The sequence below is a fragment of the Pistacia vera genome, unplaced genomic scaffold (assembly GCF_008641045.1).
Source record: "Pistacia vera cultivar Batoury unplaced genomic scaffold, PisVer_v2 Contig248, whole genome shotgun sequence".
In the NCBI taxonomy this organism is placed as follows: domain Eukaryota; kingdom Viridiplantae; phylum Streptophyta; class Magnoliopsida; order Sapindales; family Anacardiaceae; genus Pistacia; species Pistacia vera.
The window spans coordinates 882608-890349 of record NW_022196055.1 but is presented as its reverse complement, the minus strand read 5'-3'; the positions used below and the strand labels follow the sequence as shown (position 1 = coordinate 890349).

General features: G+C 40.4%; 1 non-coding gene across 1 annotated transcript; it reads right to left on the bottom strand.

The window, feature by feature from the left end:
• Positions 1–232: 232 nt before the first annotated feature.
• LOC116132080 lies at positions 233–339 on the bottom strand. The gene has a single exon (XR_004128365.1). It is a non-coding gene; the product is annotated as a small nucleolar RNA R71 (small nucleolar RNA).
• Between the last annotated feature and the right edge of the window lie 7403 nt (positions 340–7742).

Genomic DNA, 7742 nt, shown 5'->3' with positions numbered 1-7742 from the left:
AGTTCAGAGAGCATTAAAGGACTATTCTAGTCCTATTGTCGATGGTTGTTATTCAAGCATCAGGAGACAACCCGTTCAAGCAAACAATTTTGAGATTAAGCCAGCAATTATCGAAATGATTCAGCAGTCGATCCAATTTGCTGGGTTACTTCATGATGATCCCAACCTGCATATCGCAAACTTTCTGGAGTTGTGCGATACATTCAAGTACTTTCCACCTGTCAAGTCGGCCAAACTGAGGAGTGAGATTACCAAATTTTATCAACAGGATTCAGAATCATTGTATGAAGCATGGGAAAGGTTCAAGGATCTCTTACAGAGGTGCCCACACCATGGTATACCAATCTAGTCACAAGTGCAAACGTTCTACCAAGGGTTACTACCAACCATTCAAGCTATGATTGATGCTGCAAGTGGGGGAGCTTTGAAAAATAAAACGCCAGAGGAAGCATACAATCTGATTGAGGTGATGGCGAACAACAACTATATGAGGACCCCAGAAAGAAATTCAACAAGGAGATCAGCGGGAGTGCACGAAGTCGACAGTTACACTGCATTGGCTGCTCAACTTACGAACATCTAGAAGCAACTAGGTAATGTGTTGAAGATAAATGCAATTGAATCTTCCTCTCTAACATGTGACCTTTGTGCAGGAAATCATGCGTCGAACGATTGCCAAGAGGGAAACCAGTTTGCTCAGCCTGAACACACCATCTACGTCAATAATTTCCAAAGAGGGCAAGGAAATCTGTATTCCAATACATATAATCCAGCATGGAGGAAACACCTGAATTTTTCATGGAGCAACAACAATGAGCAAAAACAAGCACCTGTTTTTCAACCTCAAGAGCAAAAATCAAACTTGGAAAATGCATTAACCAAGTTCATTGAGGAGACAAGCAAGAGGTTTGAGAAGACCGACGTCCTGGTTCAGAATCAATTTGCATCCATAAGGAACCTAGAGACTCAAATTGGGTAGATTCACAACATATTAGTGGGAAGAGGTCAAGGGGTTTTACCGAGTGATACAGAGAAAAATCCCAAGGAACAGGCACATGCAATCACCCTGAGAAGAAAGAAAATTCCGTCAGAAGGAAGGACGATCGCCGCGGCTACTGTGATGCTATTCAAATTTCGTCAAGATTATCCAACGATCGCCGCGACGATGAATCTAGTGGCCGCGGAAACCGTACAAATGAGCAGAATAATCCTTCAAGCCAATCAACCTTGTCGTATCCACAACGGTTGAAGAATCAAAAGCTCAACAAGCAATTCGGTAAGTTCATTGACATGTTTCGCAGTTTACATATTAATATTCCTTTTGTTGATATGCTTGAACAGATGCCGAAGTATGCAAAATTTTTGAAGGAGATCCTCACGCACAAGAGAAAATTCGAGGAACACGAGAAAGTCATGCTGACAGAGGAATGCAATGCACTGATTCAAAAGAAACTACCACCTAAACTACGGGATCCAGGGAGTTTTACTATCCCTTGTATTATTGGTAGTTGTTATTTTGATAAAGTGCTATGCGATTTAGGGGCTCGTATCAACCTAATGCCGTTTTCCATTTACATGAAGCTTGGATTGGGAGAAGTGAAGCCAACCACCGTGTCTCTCCAATTAGCTGATCGATCGATCACATATCCTAGGGGGGTAGTCGAAGATGTCCTGATTAAGGTAGATAAACTGATATTCCCAGTAGACTTCATAGTGCTGGATATGGAGGAAGATAGGGAAATACCTTTAATTTTAGGGCGACCTTTTCTGGCCATGGGTAGAACATTGATAGATGTCCACCAAGGGAAATTGATCTTAAGGGTAGATGATGAGCAAGTAGAATTTGATGTTTTCAAGTCTATGAAGCATCCGTCTGAGTTAGATTCATGTTTTAAGATTGATGTTCTCGACACCATAGTGGAGCAGAATTTTGAAGAGAACTACCCAATCCTGCCTTTAGAGAATTGTTTGATGAATTCTAGAGACCAAGAGGATGAGGTTGTTAGTGAAGAGTTAAGTGAGTGTCTAAGATACTTAAGAGCTTTACCAACCTTAGGTTGTCCCAAGGGTAAATTGATCAGAGAAATTGGAGCTGTGGAGTCTCAGTCAACTTTACCAATCACGAAGGCACCTACACTTGAGCTCAAGCAATTACCATCTCATTTAAGGTATGCATTTTTAGAAGAGGGTAAATTTTTTCCAGTCATTATTAATGCTTCTTTGAGTGTTTTAGAGGAAGAAAAGTTGCTGCGTATTTTGAGAATTTACAAGAAGGCCTTTGGATGGACAATTGCGGATATCAAAGGTATCAGTCCTTCAATCTGCATGCACAAGATCTTAATGGAGGAAAGTTTCAAGCCTATTGTCCAACCACAGAGAAGATTGAATCCATCAATGCAAGAAGTGGTCAAGAAAGAGGTGTTGAAGCTTTTAGATGCAGGAATAATATATCCAATTTCGGATAGTGCATGGGTGAGTCCAGTCCAAGTGGTACCAAAGAAGGGAGGAATGACAGTGGTCCGGAATGACAACAACGAGCTAATTTTGACACGAACAGTCACGGGATGGAGAGTGTGTATCGACTATCACAAACTGAATTTCGCGACTCGTAAGCACCATTTTCCATTGCCATTCATCGATCAAATGTTAGAGAGGTTAGCAGGCCATGAGTTCTACTGCTTCCTAGATGGATATTTAGGCTACAACCAAATTGCCATAGCGCCGGAAGATCAGGATAAGACGACTTTTACATGCCCATACGGAACCTTCGCCTATCGAAGAATGCCTTTTGGCTTGTGCAACGGCCCTGCAACTTTTCAACATTGCATGATCTCGATTTTTTCCGATATGGTTGAGAAGTCCATTGAAGTTTTCATGGATGATTTTTCTGTTTTTGGAAATTCTTTTGATGATTGTTTAACTAACTTGTCTAATGTCTTGCAGAGATGTGTTGGCACCAACTTGTGCTCAATTTGGAAAAATGCCATGTCATGGTACGAGATGGGATCGTGTTGGGTCATCGGATATCAGCGAATGGCACTGAGGTGGATTGAGCGAAGATTGAAGTTATTGAGAAACTACCACCTCCAAATTCAGTGAAGGCTGTCAGAAGCTTCCTTGGGCATGCGGGCTTTTATAGGAGATTCATACAGGATTTTTCTAAAATCTCTAACCTCTTTGTTATTTATTAGCTAAGGATGTTCCTTTTAATTTCAGTCAAGAGTGTTTAGATCCATTTAAGCGCTTAAAAGAAATATTAATTTCTGCTCCTATTATTGTTGCGCCCGATTGGGAACTACCTTTTGAACTCATGTGTGATGCGAGCGATTATGCTTTAGGGGTTGTTTTAGGATAGCGAAAAGGTAAGGTCTTGCATGTGATTTATTATGCCAGTAAGACTTTAACGGGACCACAGCTGAATTGTGCCACTACTGAGAAAGAAGTTTTAGCAGTAGTATTTTCTATTGATAAGTTTCATTCTTATTTGCTAGGTACCAAGGTCATCGTGTACACAGACCATGCTGCATTGAAGTACCTCCTAGCAAAACGGGACTCCAAGCCAAGATTATTGCGATGGGTATTGCTCCTACAGGAATTCAACTTGGAGATTAAGGACAAGAAAGGAACAGAAAATCAAGTGGTTGACCATTTATCCCAATTGGAGTCCAATGAAGAAGTTCGAGAGGAAGAAAAGCCAATCAACGAATACTTCCCGGATGAGCAATTGTTTGCTATTCAAGAAGGACCATGGTTCGCGGACATTGCTAACTACTTGGTGCGAAAGGTTATGCCCCTGGAATGAACTCCCAGAGACGAAAGAAATTTTTTGCAGATTTAAAGTACTATTTCTAGGAGGATCCATTTTTGTACAAGCATTGTGCTAATCAGATGATAAGACGATGCGTGCCAGAGGAAGAGATGACAAGTATACTTCATCACTACCACTCAATAGAAGTTGGTGGACATTTCGGTTCGACAAAGACCGCCGCAAAAGTTCTTCAATTAGGATTTTTCTAGCCTACTCTTTTTAAAGATGCTTTTCATTTTGTGATGAGTTGTGATGAGTGTCAACGGGTTGGGAATATTTCTAGGAGAAATGCCATGCCTTTAAATAATATCCTAGAAGTAGAATTGTTTGATGTTTGGGGGATAGATTTTATGGGACCTTTTCCATCTTCGTTTTCTAACCGTTTCATTTTGGTTGCTGTAGATTATGTGTCCAAGTGGGTGGAAGCTGCCGCGTTGCCAACAAACAATGCTCGTGTCATTATCAAGTTCATAAAGAAGAATATCTTTTCAAGGTTTGGCACGCCAAGAGCCATTATCAGTGATGGTGGTTCTCACTTTTGCAATCGTCAATTCACAACATTGTTGAGCAAGTATGGAATTACACATCGAGTTGCAACCTCATATCACCCGCAAACCAGTGGCCAAGTCGAAGTTTCTAATAGGGAGCTGAAATGAATCCTGGATAAGACAGTGAACACCTCTCGAAAGGATTGGGCAACTAAGCTTGATGATGCACTATGGGCGTATAGGACGACATTCAAAACACCAATAGGAATGTCGCCCTATAGGATGGTTTACGAAAAAGCTTGTCACTTGCCAGTGGAGTTAGAGCATAGGTCGTATTGGGCAGTAAAGTTTCTGAATTTTGATCTATAAGCTGCTGGGGCAAAACGTTTACTGCAACTCAATGAGATGGAAGAGTTCCATAATGATGCATACGAGAATGCCTGGATTTACAAAGAAAAGACTAAACAGTGGCATTACAAACACATTGTGAACAAGGAATTCAAGGAGGGCGATAAGGTGCTATTGTTCAACTCGAGACTACGACCTTTTCCCGGAAAATTGCGCTCAAGATGGTCTGGCCCTTTCATCATTCATCGCGTGTTTTTGCATGGGGCGATAGAGCGTCACCACCCAACAAAAGGAACATTCAAAGTCAATGGGCAAAGATTGAAACCTTATATTGAGAATGGAAATGCCGACGAGAGGGTTTCAATTCTTCTTCAGAATCTGAATTGATGACAGAAAAGGAGTCGAGCTTAAGACTTTAAACAAGCGCTTTTTGGGAGGCAACCCAAATTTCTGATTTCGTTTGCGTTTTATTTTATGTTATTTTATTTAGTGCATTTTTAGTCAGTAATTTTTATTTTTATTTTTGTGTGATGTCATATTGCATTTTTAGTTTATTGATTCAGGATTTCAGACCGTTTTTCAGGTGATTGACAAAACGCATTCAAGGATCAAGCAGAAGACTGATCATGCTCGCCACGGCGGTACAGTTAATTATTGCAGCGAGCGTGACTTACGCCCACGATGGAACACCTGTGAAATTTATCATGCTCGCCGCAGCGATAAGTTTCATCGCTGCAACGAGTGTGAATCTAGTGACGCCACTATGATACCAATGATCGCCGCAGTGACGCATAAGATCGCCACAGCGGTTGCACCAGGCAATGCAATTTTTGTGTTTAAATTAGCTTGTCCTTCTTCTATTTAAAACATCCTCCATTACCATTCACCATATTCTTTTTATTTCCTCATAATTTCTTCAACCCATTTTCAATTTTCTGCTCTATTGATTACTAACACATTCAAATCCCCATCACATTATGCAGATTTAGAGGCAAGAGGGATTTTCGCGAAAAAAAACTCAAGGTTAGGGTTTCAAAAACAAAATTGGGGGTTTTCAAAAATTCATCTAATCAATATCAATTCAAGGTATATTTTGATAGATCAAGGCTCAAGTAAGTGTTTCTCACCCAATTTGCGAAGTAATTTTGATTGGTGAAGTTGGGAACCCATTGAATTAAATTGAATTTGGCGGTTGTGTGGGATGATTTTGTGTTGATTGTGACTATTGATAGAGAGTGGGTGATTTTTGTGGGAGTGTTTATTGTTGTGATTATGTTTGATTGAAGAAGGGCAGTTGCTGTTTGTGAGTGAGTTGATTTTCGTTGAGCAGTGTTAGTATTTTAACTGGGTATTTGGGTTGAGTTTGAAATAGTGATAGTGGCACCCAATAGAAAGCCGAGAAGTGATAGGAGAGAAAAAGGAAAAGGGCAGGCCTCCAGTGACAATGGTTTGTTAGCCAGGCTGCTTAGGAAAGGTATGAGAATTTTGCAAAGCAACCGAGGCGATTTGTTGAAGAAAGAGGGCTGGTGTTTACAGAAGCTTTCGAGGGAATAACTGATGTGATTCAAGCTCTAGGTTGGGAAAAATTTTGCAAAGAGCCTCCAGCGCCTGCTGTTACCTCTGTGGTAAAGGAGTTTTATGCCAACGCTCCTGAAAGTGTTGATAGGAGGACACTGGTAAGAGGTAAAGAGATCGTGTTTAGTGCATCGGTGATCAATGAATTTTATAGGCTGCCGCAAGTTGAGTTTGATGATGATGCATATGCTGCATTCAAGCAACAAGTAGATTTCGACACAGTAATAAACTTGTTGATTGAAGGGAGAGCTACATGGTTTATTACAGCTGGGGAACACATTCGCTTTGAAAGTAAGTTCTTGGACTCAATTTCGTGCATGTGGTTATATTTTGTATGCTCTCAATTGATGCCATCCAAGCACATGAGTACTGTTAGTAAAGCTAGGGCGATCGTAATGTATGCTATACGCCAGAAGATGAGCATGAATGTGGGTGAAATTATTTTTCAAGAGATTATCCATTCGGCAAAGCGTACCAAGACGAGTTTTTATTTCCCTCACCTGATTACTGCATTATGTACGCAAGCGGAAGTGCCATTGAATGTTGAAGAAGTTTTTATTCCGCAAGGAGTATGTCTTATCGAGCAATTTATGCAAAATTTAACCAGTGGGGGCAGAGCTGAGGTACCCAAGACCAAAGCATCTTCATCGTCGAAGCTTTCCCAGAAAGATCAATTGTTGAAGCTGAATCAAGACATCGAAAAGTTAAAACAGCAACAGAATCGTCAAGAGGCCTGGATGACATGGATGAGTGGGCAAATGAGGGTGCAACATGAGATGCAAAGATTGAACTTGCTCATGCTGGGATGGCAGCACCGGGGTGTGAATGGACTGATTTTGCATACCCGACGGATGAGGAGCACGGTGATGCTCCTGATGAGGATTCTGAGGCAAGTATGAGGAGTAGTTTATAGTTAATGTTGTCGATCCAGTTTGTGTTGGATCGTTTTTAGTTTTTCTGTTTTGATGTACTTTCATTTTGTCTACTATGTGTTCGTTGAGTCTTTGTGAACTGTTAGTCTATTTCGTTTTATTGTTTTGTTTTTCTTTGTTCATGTTCTTTTTATCCATTATTGTATTCTGCATAACTATGATGGCTGCCACGGTCTGTTTAGTGGTTTTTCTGTTTTGATAGAACGACTGGTGTATAAGACTGGACAGCTTTATCTTGTTGAGGAATGCGGTAACGTTTTCTTTCTTTTACTCTTACGCTTAACATTGGGGACAATGTTGATTTTATTTGTTGGGGGTAGGAATTTAAGAAACTTAAATTGAGCAGAATTTGTTTTTGTATGGATTTAGAGAGTATTTTTATTTATTCTTTCATTTTAGGTTGTGAGTTTTATTGTGTCTCTTGGATGAAGTCATATGTCTATGATAGGAATGTGATTGCAATAGCATGGAATTAATGGAGGACATTAATTTTTACCTTTGCTTACAGATGTGTGTGAATATTAATGACATGAAGTTGAGACCCTAGTGAACTGTGGATTGAAAGTGGTTCAGTCACCTACTTAGAGACGT